The following is a 16,774-nucleotide window of genomic DNA, read 5'->3' as shown; positions in this document are numbered from 1 at the left end:
CAAATACTTTACAAAGAATCTGTATACATGTCAGAAAGCTAGGACTGGTTTGATTTCTGAGGATGGACAAACTTTCTTTTGATGTCATGTAATCTATGAAAATTCTCAAAAAAAGTATGCTCAGGTTAAGAGCAGCAGCACCTTGAAAATTGTTGCTACGTAGATACGGATCTGCTTATTCCCAGTAATCTTGTGCAGCCTGCAAGATGGGAATAAGTTATTTGATGTTCTAATAAAACAGCCTCTAGAAGCAATGAAAGCCCTTTACAAGAATGAAGAAGCTGAACAACAGAGAGACAGGGCATCCGATAATGTGAACAGAATTGCTACATTAGAGATGCAGATGGAAGATGCAGATGCTACCCGCGCACACACCACACACACAGTTCTAATGAAATTTGCTGTGCTCTGGAAAATTACAGGTCTCATTTTTTTTGTTCCTAGGGAAGGAAGTGCGAGTTTTCTCTCCACAGGATATTAATTAGCAAATTAAATCTGATCATTGAGTAATGTATTGTTGGTGTCATATTCAGATCCTTCTGGGAATGCATCTTTTCTTTGTATTAATATGTTGGCTTTTTGACTTTTGTCTTTGATGCTTCAATGGACATTAATCATGAATAGTAATATTAATTAGTTATTTAAATATGTGCACTACACGATGCTTGAAGTAATAAGGCAAGCAAATTACAATGTGAACGTTACATCTCCAATACCATTGTGCCTCGGCAAGAAACTTAAGACATATACCTGAGGGAACAAAGAACTGAAAATAAAGTGGGAAGGTTGCTCTTCATAAAAAATGGAGTACATGGATTTACAACTACACTGCAGATACAGCCCTTTCCCATTAAACTGCTGTATAAAAATTCAGTTGACAGCACAGCCTATTCTGACCAGTTTTTGAAAAAGGCATATTAAAATAATGGCCAATTATTTTTCTATCAATAGAGTTAGCATTATTTTCTATCAGAGTAGGTGGAAGGGGCTTTTGTGGCTTAAGAATTGTGTTTGGCATCCATCTGGAATCTGAAGGCTATTCTGCTACCTTTCCTTATTTCTTTTCTGAGTATTTTGGGTCAAAGAAACCTTTCTCTTTTAAATTATGTTTAGCCTATCTTAATGGTTGTGATTAATTAATTAATGGTTGCGAATGTTCTTCCTGTGTCAATGCAGGAAATTTGAACTACCTCAGGAACTACTCATTGAGTTTTATAGAAGAATTATTCAACCTGAACTTGCACATCTGTAACTGTTTCAGGGGTGGGCTGCTGGGGGTTTGCGAGGGTTCAAGAGGCCCCCTAGCTAAGATTCTGTGCAGTTCCGAGAACCCCCAAATCCCACTCCTGGATGGCCCCACCTACCCTTCCCCTCCCTGGAGTCCTCACACAGCCCATTTTGGATGCAGCTAAATGCAGGGCGCGCACGGAGGCTTGGGAAGGCCAGAAATGGGCCTGTTTCCAACTCCCAGAGAGCCCCTGGAGCCCAGGGAGGCCATTTTTGCCCTCACGGAGGCTCGAGGAAAGCCCTTTGGAGGCCGGGGAGGGCAAAAACCCCCCCCGTAGTGCAGGAGGCCGACTAGGCCACACCCACCATGGCTACACCCACCCAGCAACTGGGCAGAAAACCCTTTGCTAAAATTTTTGAAGCCCACCCCTGAACTGTTTGGTTTGGTACAGCAACCAAAGAAGGAGAGATACAGATTCCAACAGATAGATAAGACTGCAGAAAAAAATGATTGCAATGATAGCAGTGTTGCAGGGCTGCCAGAAAGAAGAAGGAGTCAACCTATTCCCCAAAGCTCCTGAAGGCACGGGAAAAAAGGAAATGGATTGAAACTAATCAAGGAGAGAAGCAACCTAGGACAAATTTCCTGACAGAACAATTAATCAGTGGAGTGACTTGCTTCCAGAAGTTGTTGGTGCTCTAACACTAGAAATTTTTAGAAGAGATTGGACAACCTTTTGTCTGAAATGGTATAGGGTTTCCTGCCTGAGCAGATGGGTTGGACTAGAAGACCTCCAAGGTCCCTTCCAACTCTGTTATTCTGTTTTTCCTTCCCTCAGGATGGCACTATAGGCCATTGTATGCCAAGACAACTAGACACAGGGTCAGTTTCTTCCCTTATACCTGTGATGGTGAACCTATGGCACCTGTGCCACAGGTGGCACGCAAAGCCATTTGTGCTGGCACGCGAGCTACAGGCAAACTTACTTCACTGTACATGTGCACACCTCACAGCTGATTTTCGGCTGGTTTGAGACCTTTTTCGACCTCCCAAAGACTTGAGGAAGGCTTCTGCAGGCTTCTAGAGGCTTTGCAGGCCAAAAACTAACCCCATTTTGTCACTTCCGTTTTTTTCCGGAAAAACAGGAAGTGATGAAACGAGGCCAGATTTCAGCCTACAAAGCTTGTAGAAGCCTGCAGAAGCCTTCCTCAAGCCTTTGGGAGGCCGAAAAAGGCCTCAAACTTCCCAAAAACCAGCTGTGAAGCGCAGTGCAGGTAAGGAGGCGACGGAGGTGGAGGGCATGCATTGCCTTCTGGGTGCTGGTACGCGAGTGCGAGCATGCAAGCATGCACACAATTTTTGGCACAGGAGCCCAAAAAGGTTAGCCACCACTGCCTTATACCATCACTCTGCTGAATACCCAGTTGTTGCAATTCACAAAATACAGTGACCACTAAGTGGTTTTTTTTTTCTAATGTAAAAAAACAATAGGGTATTGCCACTGTATTGTTATTTGTCCCCTTTATTATTTTTTACTTCCCCTTTTATTGGCTGTACACTGGAGTATTATTTTTATTATATTATGTTGCTTTTCAAGTACATTGACCTCTATTGGAGATAAATTCCTTGTGTATCTACTTGGCCAAATAAATAAAGTATTTAGTAAGAATATATAATATATACTATTTTCTTCAGCTAGCAAGCTGAAATTAAATAACACAACCATAGGAATGTTAGGGCTGCAAAACATGGGAGCCAGAAGGGGCCCTGGGGCTGCAGGTATCCCCAGGTAAGGATGATTTTTAAATGTGGAAAAGATGTTTGATTGTAAACATCAGCAAACAGCATTATTTATTTTGAGATGGGGTGAAAGAGGAGAAGAGGAGGTAGTGCACATGGGTGCACATTGTAAAAAAGTAAGCAATGAATCTCTTTTAATCTCTCTCTAGCAATAAGGTCTATGTGCTTGGTAAACTGAAATTATTGATCTTTTTATGGCACACACTATCTTTTGTTACATACATAAGATCATATGCTTAGCAAATCTTCATGAATATACAATTTGTATGTTTTTCATAATATATAGTATCTTGTAAAAACTCCAGTATTGCCTAAGCTTGGAGTAATTAATTGCAAAGGGACCTGGCATTCCTCTTGCCAAAAGTTGCAAGCAATTGTAAATAGCTGCACTACATTCTATAATTAAATGGAGAATTATGGCATTAAGTACATAACGCCAAAATAAAGTTTCTGATTTATCATCACAGCATTGTCTCCTTTAAAAAAATAATAATCAGAGGATATAGTAAATAATAGAATAGCATATTTTATTCCATAGTTTCCTTTACAATCATTTTTTATCTTGGGTAGCTTTTTTTTTTGAAAGCTATATGTGGAAGTGAACACAGAGAGACCTATGTATATTTTGAATTCAATAATTGCTACAACCACAGATAGAACATATTTTTCATTGTGCTGCAGAACCTCTTGACTAGTGAAATGGATTTGAAAAATATTGTTTGCTATTGCATTTCCCCTTAAGCCGAAGAATTTGAAATGTTATTGGACAGCTAAACTTTTCAAGAGTAAGTAAAGGAAAATAAAATTGGAATTTACTGTTGGTTCCTTTTGATTTTTTAACCCTTTGCAATTTTTATCATTTAAAAAAACGCTTTCCTAGATTTTTAAATGGATCCCTCCAATTCATTGTTTACTTTACTAGATTTTTTTTTTTAAAATAGGGCATTTAAAAAAAAAACATTTCCACCATTTTCTGAAAAAGTCACCTTTTAAGGAAAGGGTTATAACTTATTTATGGAGGTTGTTTTTAAAGTTAACTCTACATAAATTATATTATAAAAGATCTTGAAATCCAGAAAATATGTAAAGTAATAATATTATTAACTAAGGAATACTATTATTGATAATATTTTTGAAGACCAAGTTGGTATAAATTATGGGAGTCACATTTTAAGGGGAACCAACATTGAAATGACTTCTGAAACAGCGAAAAGAAGTAACAGTGCACCCTATGAGCCGGCTCAACTGATCAAGGGTTAAATACAATTTTTCAGAATTGTTGCGACATGACAACCATGAATGCTGTTATAATTAAAATTACTTTCTGTGTAAATAGGATGAAAATATTCAAAAAAGGAAAAAACGGGGCTGAAAATCCTAAGTGTGTAAAGCTCAAAAACTCAAAGAAAAAAGGGTACTGTTTTAAAATTCATAACAGAATAGGTTGATCCCCTCTTCTCTGTGCCAGTTCTTCAAATATTACACTTGTCAGACGCACCAAAGTTTCTATGGTGAAAGGATTAACCGGTGAAATTACGGTTGTCCAAGGGATGCCAGTTAGGGCCTCCTTTCATGTTCAAATTAATGAGTCCACTGAAGTGATACCTATTTATCTACTTGAATTGCTATGTTGGGAGGAGCTGGAGTGAATGATGGTAGCTCGACCCATCACACAGCAGCACTTGGGCTTTGAACATGGGCTTGCAATCAGCAATTGTCAACCAGCATCCTAACCATGTGAACCACTATGCTTCACTCCTCAAATATTGGAACACTGCTATCATGTCACTTCTAGTCATTATATTCATTAGATAGACATATCCAGTTCCTGCAACTATTCATTATATGTTTTAACCTCTAGCCTCCTAATCATTTTGTTGCTCCTCTCTGCACTTCTTCTAGAATCTTAACAACTCTCTTGTATTGTGGTGACCAAAACTGGATTCAGTATTCCAAGTGTGGTCTTAACAAAGCAATATAAAGCGGGACTAACATTTCATGTGACCTAGATAACAAAAGATAGCAAAATCAGAAGATCCTATCAAGATAACAAAATCAGATGAGCCAAACCATTGGATGCGCCATAATATGAACTTGCTTAGAGCACCAAAATGTTTGCAGCTGGCATCAAGCAGAGGTGAAGTCTCTAATTTATTTGCATACCCCATGTGTAATATATAAAACTTTTTGGGGGGTGAGGTTGTCTTCAAGTTAGTGTTGCATTCTGGTGACTGTCTGGAGAAGTCCTACAGCTTTCTTGACAAGATTTTGAAAGAGGTTTGGCCTTGCCTGCTTCTTAGGCAATGGTGAGATTCAAATTTTTTTACTATATGCTTGGTAGGCATGGCATGGCTTGGTGGGCATGGCAGGGGAAGGATATTGAAAAATCTCCATTCCCTCCCCACCCCACTAACCTGCTCTCCAGCTCCGTTCTCCTGTGCAGCCCAACAAAAGAAGACCCAGCCAATCAGCTGGGGCTCAGGAGGCAGAGAATAGATGGGGTGGGGCCAGTCAGAAGTGGTATTTGCTGGTTCTTCAAACTACTCAAAATTTCTGCTACCGGTTCTCTAGAACTGGTCAGAACCAACTGAATACCATCTCTGTTTCCTAGGGCTAAAAGATAGTCAATGGTTTAGGGTTGCCCACCTGCCTTTGTGCCTAAGGCCGGACTAGAGCTCACAGTCTCCCAGTTTCTTGCTTGATGCCTTAATCAAACTTGCTGTCACCTCCATATTGCATCATGAGACGATAGACTGACTACAAAATGGCCAGCACCTGGACTGTTCTTGCCAGAGGTGGTATTCAGCAGGTTCTGACCAGTTCTGGAGAACCGGTAGCGGAAATTTTGAGTAGTTCGAAGAACCGGCAAATACCACCTCTGACTGAAGATTTTACAGTATCCTTCTCCTGCCACGCCCACCAAGCCACGTCCACAGAACCAGTAGTAAAAAAAATTGAATCCTACCACTGGTTCTTGCCCTATTCCTTTTGAGGCCTCTCCATAACCAGCTGAGCAACTGCTGGTCATAAAAACTGAGCAGAAAGGTAGATGGGAGTAGAGGGTGTTTGGGAGAGAGAGAGAGAAGGAGGTATGTATATTTTGGTAAAGCAGTATAAAGCAGTTTCAAAGAAGTATTGTTCTCCAGTGTTAGAACTCATAAAAAATAATAGTTGGAGGAGCAGGTAGAAGAGAGCAAGCATGGAGTTCTGGTTAGTAAGTACTAACCTTTGAGTGCTTGTGCGGCTGCCTAAGGGCCTGTGTGGTTTGTGTTGGCTCTCCTGGATTCTGGAAGATAATTAGAGAAGGGAGAACATTAGAGATTCCATGCTGGAGTCTGGTCTCACCACATCATCGATATTTTGCCAGGGAGAAAGGAAGATTTGAGGGCACAGTGTGGAAAAAGAGTTTTCCAGCCTTATCAAATTGGTTGAGTACACGGGAAACGTGGCATTGTTTTATGAACTGATGTTATTCATGGGCCCTTTAGAATAGTATATGTCCAGGGCTTTGCTGTGATTTGTGGGAATTGTTATTCTGTTCTCAAGCATGGAATTACTGCTGAAGCACTGTACACAAGAACAGCTAAAGGGATATCAGAAGAAATATAAATCATGTGCTTTAAGTTCCTGCCCAGGGAATTGGGACTAGCCAGCTCCACAATTGAGTTCCTGACCAGGGAATTGGGACTAGCCAGCTCCACAATTCCTTTATAAAACACAAACATGTATATTTCCAAGTATGTTTGTACTGTTTACTGCAGCTTTTAGTCCGATCAACTCTGTTGTTTTTTTACTTTTTCTCTGGGGGAAACAGAATGCAATCTGATATTTATTTGCTTTGCTTGATTAGCAGTGCATTCATATGAACTGGATTGTCTAAAGACTTTACTTTCAGAAAAAGGTCTTAGGGTGGGGGCAAAACTAGATTTCCAAATGTTACGGAGGAAGAACTTTGTCTCCATTGTCCAGACTGCAAATCCTTTTCCTCTTTGTTTGTGGAAACCAGAACTAGCTGTCTCTACATCATAGTTACATGCTGTTTTAGAAAATGTGAATTCATATGGCTTTTGTTTCTTCAGTATGTCCTCGGAACGTATTTGTATGAGTGATTTATCTGCACAGACAAGTAGTCTCAACTTATAGCCATTCGTTTAGTGACTGTTCGAAGTTACAGAGGCACTGAAAAAAGTGACTTACAACTGTTTTTCATACTTATAACAGCATCCCCATGGTCATGTGATCTGTCATGCCCCTGGTGGAGACTGACTCTGAGGGAGAGGAGGAACAGCCTACAAGGAGTGGAAGTGTGGCTCCGGAGGTTGTGGAGGAGGCTGAGAAAGGGCAGAGGCCAGCTGAGCAGTCAGAGGAGGACCCAGGCCCATTCCTCTCCATTCTAAGGCACGCAGGGAGGAGAGGATAAGGGAGAGACATGGTCTACTCAGGAGGAGAGGGCCTTGATCCTCTTCATGGGCTGCAGCTGTGACAACTGAATAAAAGAAAAGACATGCGTACAGGCGAGCACTGGAAACAAAGCGTGGAAATATCACCAGTTTATGGTTCCTCTCTGAGTTTGGCATCCTTCCCAGTGTGTGTTATCTGTGGACGTCCTCCAGCCCTTATCTTGCCTGGTTTGTGTTGCTTTTTTCTTTCTTCTTGTAACTGTTTGTGTGGGAGTTTTTTGTCTTCCGTCAAGAATATTCGGAGCTTGGAAGCAAAGTGAAGGAATAAAACCTGTTTTCTGTGACTGTGTTAGTTTTGTATCCCACCCTGCATCATCACATGATCAAAATTTGGATGCTTGGAAACTGGTTCATATTTATGATGGTTGCAGTGTCCTGGGATGTTCCCCTTTTGACAAGCAAAGTTAATGAGGAAGCCAGATTCACTTAACAACCGTGTGATTCACTTAACAATTGTGGCAGGAAAGGTTGTAAAATGGGGCAAAACTCACTTAACTATCTCACTTTGGAATGGAAATTTGGGGCTAAATTGTAATTGTAAGTCGAGGACTACCTGTATCACAAATGTTTTTCTGGACATGAAGGCTTGTCCCGTACTGTGCATAATCCTTGGCAAAGCTTTCCTTCTCTCCTCAGCAGTGTTGTTATTATTATTAGGCTCCTTTTCTTTATTTTCAATTTTCCATTCCTCTTTTCTGTCTCTGTTTTGCCATTGTGAATCGAGCATTTTCTTTTTCCTATCATCTTTTCTACAGTGTTTTGATCTCCTTTCCAGAAACGTTGAAAGGTGGGCAGCAAGCTGGTATGGATTGATGTATCACACACCTCTTTTGTTTTGACAAAAGCCACCTGGTTGATTTGTCCCACCAGTAAAAGCTTTTGAGATAGATGGATAGAATCAATTTATTTGCCTCTGCAGCAAAGCATTTCTCAGAACCAATCAAGCCAGTCTGTGTTCATAGATCCTTGGATTAAACTGTGCTGCTTAATACTGGCACCTGCTCCTTATATATCAACACCTGCAACCATGCACCACATTAGGTTACTCCCGTAATGTTTCTTTCAGAGAGAGAGAAAAAAAACTCCTATCCCAAACATTTTCTCTCTTTCATCTGAATAGGAGAGAGAGGCATGTGCATAATGTAAAAAAAATAATCCCTTGACTCATGCCTGCTCCTTACTGAACTGTATGAAGAACTATTCTCGTTTTGCCATCTTATCTCCATCAGTGTCTGTTAATTGAGTTGAATTTAGAATATGGATGCCTCAGTCGGGTTTGCTTTCACAATGGCTTGCCAAGCTAGAAAATTTTATGCATTCGTGCAAGATTATGCATTCCACTATCTTGCATTAGAGTAAATTTAAGAGTTTCATTTCATTCCTAAAATGATATTCGATTCTCACGTAGCTTGCTGTTGTACCAGCTTTCTTTCATCAACTAGCAATCTTATCAGAATGCATGATGTAATTAAGATGGACTGGGGCCCTCAATTAACACCCCCTCCTAAATCTTGGAAACGTACTAAGTGATTCTGAACTAGTCACATTTGATTAGACCAACTCAACTCTTGATTTCTGTCTTGGAATAAAATTAGGGAAATCTGTATATAAGCTGCTTTAAGTTCTTAGAAGAAAAGCAGGATATAAATCAAATAATTAAATGGTTGTTACAAACCCTGGCTTTTTTATAGGCAGGACTGAACCTTTTGTTCCCAAAGCATTTTTTTTTTGCTTGAGCCTGAAAGAGGTCTTTGTTCTTTTCAACAATTTGCTCATTGCATTTGGGATGTCATCTTTAATCTTTTGAAGTGTCAGGGCTAGATATTTCATTATAGGACAGAATACAACAAGAACAATAATTTTAATGTCTACTTATTTTTTTCATGATATTTGGTTCTGGACTTTTGTAAGACCTATTTTATATGCATTACTACTAATAGTGGCTATATCATCTCATAGTAACTTGCTAGTCAGCTATATGTGTAACAGAAATGAAAAATGGATTGCAAATAGTCATCTGCACCTTTTCCCAATTCATTTTCCTCCCTTTTTTTAGATGTCTGCCAGGATGGATATCTGTGGTTCCCAAACTGTTTCGTGCCCAAGAAAATGTGCAGGGCAAACCATACTTTCTGTCCAAATTCTTTTCAACTACAGAAGGTTCTCTAACGTGGCTTTATGCATGGAAACTCCCCATTGATTTACAGGTGATATAGTTAGAAACATAGAAAACATAGAAAAAGACTTAGTGGCCCATTTAGTCTGCCCTTTGAGTTTTTGTATTTTATGTTTTTTTTTTAATTTAAGTTACCAATAAACACCTTACTCTTCCAAGAAAGATTTAAAAAGTCCCTTCTTCCAGGATGGATCAGTGTTACATTAATTTCTAATTTGGCCTGAAAGTGGAGAAATAAACAGACACAGATAATTTAACTTAGAACTGCAGTTGCTCATATATACTGTCAAAGAAGTATGCTGTGGTGGTGCAGTGGTTAGAGTGCAGTATTGCAGGCTAACTCTGCATTCCCACTGCCAGCAGTTTGATCCTGACCAGCTCAAGGTTAGCCTTCCATCCTTCTGAGGTTGGTAAAATGAGGACCTAGATTGTTAGGGGCAATCTTCTAACTCTATAAATCACCTAGATTAAAGGACTATATATATATGTCTAAGTGCTATTGCCAAGTACTATTTGAAAAAAAAAAGTAGATTTTTTACCAAATCATTTACCTTCAAAATAAAAATAAAAGGTAAAATAATCACCATTTTCTTAGTTGAACTGAGAATAAGGTTCTAGAGGCAAGTGAACTAGTGTGTGTGTGTGTGTGTGTGTGTGTGTGTGTGTGTGTGTATGTTTGTATGTAAGCTTCTGGTATGATGGATATTTTTTTAAATTCAAAGTCACCTTGCTTTTGGTTAAATTCAATATTTTATGAACAACAACACACTCCCCTCCCCTCCCCACCTTTTTTTTGCTTAGTTGTCAGGGTTCCAGAAAAACTCAACTCCAATTAAAAACTCCGAGACAGGCATTTTCTCAAAGTTTCCTTTTATACTGGCACATCTGGGAAAACCCGGGACTCTCAGATTCGGGTTTTCCATTAGTAATTCAAAAGTCAAAACTCAACCCTTGCACCCATCAGTCCATCACATAGTCCAATCACCAACCGTCCCAACTTGACACGTGCCTTCAGCCACTCCTCCTCCAGGTGCAGGAATAACATGACCTTGACCGAAAAGAAGAATGCTATTATGTCTAACTACCAACACTCTAAAAATCCCCCCCTCCTACTTTCCTAGGCACAGGAGTGTGGCAGTGTGGAAGCTTCTGGTATTAATATGGCTTCCAAAGCTGACATTAATTTCTGCCTGGAATTCATTTCTTATGTTTGATTGGAAGCAAAAGACTAATACCATATTCTAGGACTCAGGGGTGTCCAACCTTGGCAACTTTAAGCCTGGAGGACTTCAACTCCCAGAATTCCCCAGCCAGCTTTGCTGGCTGGGGAATTCTGGGAGTTGAAGTCCTCCAGGCTTAAAGTTGCCAAGGTTGGACACCCCTGTTCTAGGTAGAAAACTCAAATAAAAACAGAAATTCTCTTTTATCGCTTCTTCTTTTACAGCATCCAGGCACTGGAGACATAAACACATGCAGAAGTTTCACCAACATGCAAAGACACAGAGTGATTCACTGACAGAAGCCAAGCATGACAGGAAATATACACCCACCCAAACATTTTTGCTCCCTGAAGTGAACCAACAAATGCCTCTATTTCTCCAGAGATGGCTTTGTGTCAGTATTGTTCAGCCTAACCTACCTCACCATCTTGCAGGAATAAAAAAACATAATCAATGCTTGGCGGGACAAATTCCATGCCTTAAATGAAATAACATGATTTTTAGAAAGAGAGATGCTTCAACAAAACTGGCCTGCCTTTCTTTGCTAAAATATTAAATAAACCTGGCTAACTCTGGATCCTAGCTGATTTCTAAACTGCTAGAGCGGAATCAGGCTTGTTTAGTACTTAGGTAAAATATAATAAGGAAATATTAAAAAATGGGGAATAAATTTGGAACGTTTTCTGAAAAGAAAAGAAAAAAGAATATGACAGTAGCAAAGTTCTATTTTGTTCCCAAGAAAACATTAATGTAGGTATCCATGAAAGGCAGGCTGTCATGCCCCTGTTGGAATCTGATTCCGAGGGGGAGGCCTAGCAGCTGACAGGGAGTGGGAGTGTGGCTCTATTGGCTGTGGAAGAAACTGGGGAAGGGCACAGTCTGGCTGGGCTGAGCAGGGGAGAGGTAAAGCAAGGCAGAGGGAATTCAGAGGAAGACCCAGCCCCACCCCTTCTTCGTCCTAGGGCACACAGGGAGGAACGGAGAAGGGAACAATGTGAGTTGCATGGCTAACGGTGGAGGAAAGGGCCCTGATTCCCTTCATTAGCTGCAGCTGGGAACACAGTGTTTAAAAAGGGAGTTTGCGCGCAGCAACTTGTTGGAAACAAATAGTGTATTATCTTGTTTTGTCGAGGCTTATCTGGGTTCCTGATGTCTTCCCAACGGTGTGTATTTTGTTGGCCTTTGAAGTCTACAATTCCTTATCCTGCCCTGTTCGGTTAATTGCTGCAGTGAGGTTTGTGTGGATTTTTATTCACAGTTTATATGTACTTTGTTTTCGGACTGAATTTCCTCCACTTAAAGACTGTTCTTGGGAGAGTTTTTTCTCCAGCCAAAGGCAACTGTACATTGGGAGCAAAGTTAGAGGTATTAAAGGGACTTTTCTTCCTTATGTGACTGTGTTGCCTTTGTGCCATGCCCCGGTTCATCACTCAGGCTTTCAAACCTGAGAAAAGCTTTTACCTTCAAAATGTGAATTGATCAGATATTTACTGCTTGGTGCCTTATTGTGTTTTATTTACATTTATATGCAACAGAAATAAGATACATCTATTTGAGGAAAGAATGAATCCAAGAGACTGGGACCGTCTCTTAATATATACCAAAAGTTCAAGACTTGAAAATATCTTGTTTTGCCGTATCGAAGGAAAAGAATGTTAGTCTGATCACAAGAATCATGCATTTTAGGGGAAAGCTGACATGGCATTTGAATACACCAGCTCTCTGACTGACGTTTTTTTTGAAATTCTCAGAAGAGGCAAAGGTAGCATTTTTCTGCTCTGATTTTTTACTTTCTTTCTTTCTTTTTCTGGCAGCCAGAGTTAAGCTAAGAAAGAAAATAGATAATGGTATCAGTGCTACTTGTTCCCATTTATGCAGTGACTCAGGACATGTAGAAACAAATGCAGGTTTGGAAATTTGTTTACTTTCTGAACTAAAAGCTTCATCACATGCTCACATAAACATCTTCAGCTCAAAATTCAGTAGCACTACTCTGTTGATTGGTACAAAACCGTATGATCTCATTGCGAAGATCTGCTGGCTATTTAAAGTATTTTTTATTCCTATTTACAGCCACACAGGCTTAGGGCTACTTTTCTGTTTATGAACTTCCACGTCAAGTAAGAGCTTCAGAAGATGCCCGAGATGTCTTTTATGCAGGCGCTTTTGAAGATACCTGTGCTTTCTGTGCTGTTTCCCCTGTGGCATCAGAAGAAGGCAAAGCAATCCACATTCTAGGGAATTGCATTTGGTACTTAGTCTCTTAGCATTTAGTAAAAAGACATCTCATGTTAATTGGTAATGCAACTATTTGTTTGTTTGTTTTGCTCTGCTATATTCCATAGATTTTTGGTAGTTTCTAATGAATACACTAAAATGACAATTTAAACAACAGTATTGTTTAATATTGTGGGTGCTTCCATCAGTGGGGGCTTTTAAGTAATGGGACAACCACTTTGTCTAAAATGGTAAAGGACATGGGTGTCAAACTCGTGGCATCACGTTGCCATCACGTAACATTTCGTGATGTTTTTCCCATTCATGGAGCTCGGGTGGGCGTGGCCTGTGCATGATGCATCTGGCCCGCGGACTGCCAATTTGACATCCCTGGTATAGGGTCTGCTGCTTGAGAAGGAGATTGTATTAGAAGACTGCAAGGTCTCTTCCAGATCTGTTCTGAATATATACTGGTATTAGACTATACTTTCAGGGATCATTTCTATAGTATCCAACTAGAGAAATGCATTCAAACACTGGAGGCTTTCAAGAAGAGATTGGACTGCCTTCTGTCAGAAATGGTATAGAATCTCCTGCTTGGGCAAGGGGTTGGACTAGATGATCTACAAGGTCCCTTCCAACTCTGTTAATCTAAAGAGATTACCAATGTAAATGACAAAAATAGTGAGCGAAATGGTAAAAGTGGTACAAGAATTAAGATTACCAGGGACATTATTGTGCTTTTTGGATTATAGCAGTACAACATTTAGTAGCAATAGTATTTTATTTTCTAATCTTTTAATTGTTATGTTTTTGAATTTTAAGGTATATAAATAAGTATAAATAAATAAGGGATATAAATACCAGGCTTCTTTGAATTTGATGTAGAAAGATCCTTGGGGAAAAAAATCAATTTTTACTGTTCTGGACACTATTTTGTTAAAAAAAAAGCAAACCTTCTAACTTTGTACAAAAGGAATTCATCTTTAATTAAGTAATTAATTAATTAATTAATTAATTAGAACAAACTAAGAAAATGCTTAAATAAGTCTAAAGGACAGCTTCCTGAAATAAAAGACTTCTTCATAATAAAGAAGCAGTCCTAACTTTTCCAGATTGGGGGCCTGGCATGGGAGGCGGGAGAGGAGATGGTTTTATGGAAGTGATAGGTGCCACTCATACATGTGGAGCTTCACACATGAGCACAAGTTCCACCGCTTTTGCAGGTAGAGCTATGTGGCCCAGTTGCAAAAAGGCTGAGGCCGACTAGTGGTCACAGCCCAGGGGTTGGGAACCCAATAAAGGATAATAATATGATGTTCCAAGCAATGAACAATGAGCAATGCTGAGCCAGTTGCTATCATTATCAGTTTAGTATTCCACCTTTCTTTTTTCTTTCCTTTATAGTGTTTTCCTGCAAATGCAGAATCTTTTTTTTTTACCCTCAGATCAATCAAGCATTGATCCATTGGTCGTGACAGGAACTGACCTTCTAGGGCTTGTTGCCTGAGCTGATCTTGTGGTCTTGGAGAGAGTAACTGATTTAAAGACACCTAACTGGCTCTCTTCTACCATTTTGTGACATACAGTAGCAGGAAATTGAAATGAGGGCTATACATTGTCAATCATTCCTCAGTTTGCAAGATTGGAAGAACCAGTTTAAAGGAAAGTTCAAGACATGCATTAATGGAAGGTCCCCCAGGTATACTGAGACCTTGATAGCTGCCCAGTTGATGATCCAGATACTCTTGCTATTATAGCTATTTAATAGTTTGTGAAATACACTCCATATATGCAAGCCATTTCCCAGTCTTTTCTATTTTATAGGAAAAGCTTACAGAGCTCATTTAGGTCCCAGAGGAACTTTTGGAAACAATGGAGTAAGAGGATGACTTTTCAGCCCACCACCTTCTCAATTTAATTTAATTTAATTTAATTAATTTAATGGTAAGTGTAAAGAAGAGTCAGGTGAGACATGGAATCTGGTGGGAATTAAAGTAAGTGTTCATGCCTACAGAACCTGGGTTTATCCAGGAAAAACACAGCCTGTTTATGATGCATGTGTCTACCATCTATTATAATTGCTTTTTTATAGGGGGCTAATGAAGAATATGCATTGAATATAAACTAACAGGATCATTCATGGTTCATTAAGAAATTATTATGAAGGTGGAAGAAATGGTGCATCTAGTAATGTTAATGTTCATACAACCTCTGATTTAATGTTTGTAAGGAAGATAAGGGGAAAGTGCTATTATGAGCTCATCTGTGACTCAGAAATAAACACCATTATGCTATAAAACCAGGTAATAAAAAAAGAAAAGCATCTGTTACCGTATTTTTTAAAAAATAGCAAAAGGCAGAGGTGGTATTCAGCAGGTTCTGACCAGTTCTGGAGAACCGGTAGCGAAAATTTTGAGTAGTTCGGAGAACCGTCAAATACCACCTCTGACTGGAGATTTTACAGCATCCTTCTCCTGTCACGCCCATCAAGCCACGCCCACAGAACCGGTAGTAAAAAAAATTTGAATCCCACCACTGGCCAATGGGATGCTACTACTGCTTGTCACATAATTGTCTTGGAACGTAGTCCCAAAGGTCCTTTTTCAAAAAACAGCTGGACTTTGTTCTTGGATGAGAAGTGAAATGTCTTCAAGAAAAAACAGTTGCCTTTTGAAAATGTACCTCTGGGACAACCATGACCTGGATGATTGAGAATAACCATAGACTTTGGAACTTAGCAAGCTAAAATGTTGCTAAAATCATGCAACTATCTGATTAATCTGTTAGGCAATTCTCCTCATACACAAGATTTGAGACTTTTGTGGACTTCAGGATTTCATCCTAGGATCTCTGCTCTTGATGCAGTATGAGTTTGGCTATTCCTAATTGCCATTCATGTTCACAGCAAGTCTTGAAAAAAGTCTTTAGTTTCATGGCTTGTTATGATGGGAATCAAAAAGGCTCAAAAATGCCCAGTCTAGTTATTGTCTAAACTTGCCAATGTGAGGATTAGCCTGCTTTCTTTATTTTCCTGCTTGTGTTGTGTGGGTGGAAAGAAAATAATTATGATGCTTAAATTTAGAAAAACGTATAATTAACCAAAGAAGTGTTTGTTGATGGTATGGGAGGGGGGAAAAAAAGTCTTATATATGTTTTCATTTTTAGGATGTCATTTAAGCCATGAATAACTCTACTAGCAGTGGTTTTCAGAATATATCCATATTGACATTTTTTTTAAAGTCAGAAACACCACCACCCCCCATAACAATTCATATTAGCAGCATATCACAGTGTTAGGATTTAAATGTCGTTTCCTAGTGTTAAACGGCTAAATCCTAGCACTGTGTCCCATTTCAATATGGTAGGAACATCTTGTCTAACCATACACACCCACTTCCCTGCTGTTTTTCCTACTGATTTCTGAGTGCTCTGAAGCTCAGTGTAAGATTTGTAACAAGTCTTCCTTGAAGAAAAAAACAAACAAACCAGTCCTTGACAAGGTTAAAAAGGCAGATTTTGACACTTTTTTCCCCCAAAACCATCAAGGTAAATTTTAAATGAACAGTTTTAAAAAGGGATCAAATATCAATCATCCACAGCATAAAAAATGAAAAAATGAAAATATAAATGACTAAGTTTATTCTAGTTATTAACCCATATATCAGCTTGA

At 39.3% G+C, this 16,774-nt stretch overlaps 1 protein-coding gene and 1 pseudogene across 2 annotated transcripts in view; both read left to right on the top strand.

Annotated features, from left to right (window-relative positions):
* The window catches only part of PRKG1 (protein kinase cGMP-dependent 1), an 864,463-nt gene that overhangs the window by 333,620 nt on the left and 514,069 nt on the right, over positions 1 to 16,774 (top strand). The gene's annotated exons all lie outside the window — the stretch shown is intronic.
* LOC113420274 (small nucleolar RNA U3) lies at positions 13,579 to 13,678 on the top strand (annotated as a pseudogene).

This window comes from Notechis scutatus, chromosome 4 (assembly GCF_049901735.1).
Source record: "Notechis scutatus isolate UNSWTSFEM ecotype Mainland chromosome 4, rNotScu1.2, whole genome shotgun sequence".
NCBI classification, from domain to species: Eukaryota; Metazoa; Chordata; class Lepidosauria; order Squamata; family Elapidae; genus Notechis; species Notechis scutatus.
The sequence above is the reverse complement of the archived record's forward strand: the minus strand, read 5'-3'. Positions and strand labels throughout refer to the sequence as shown.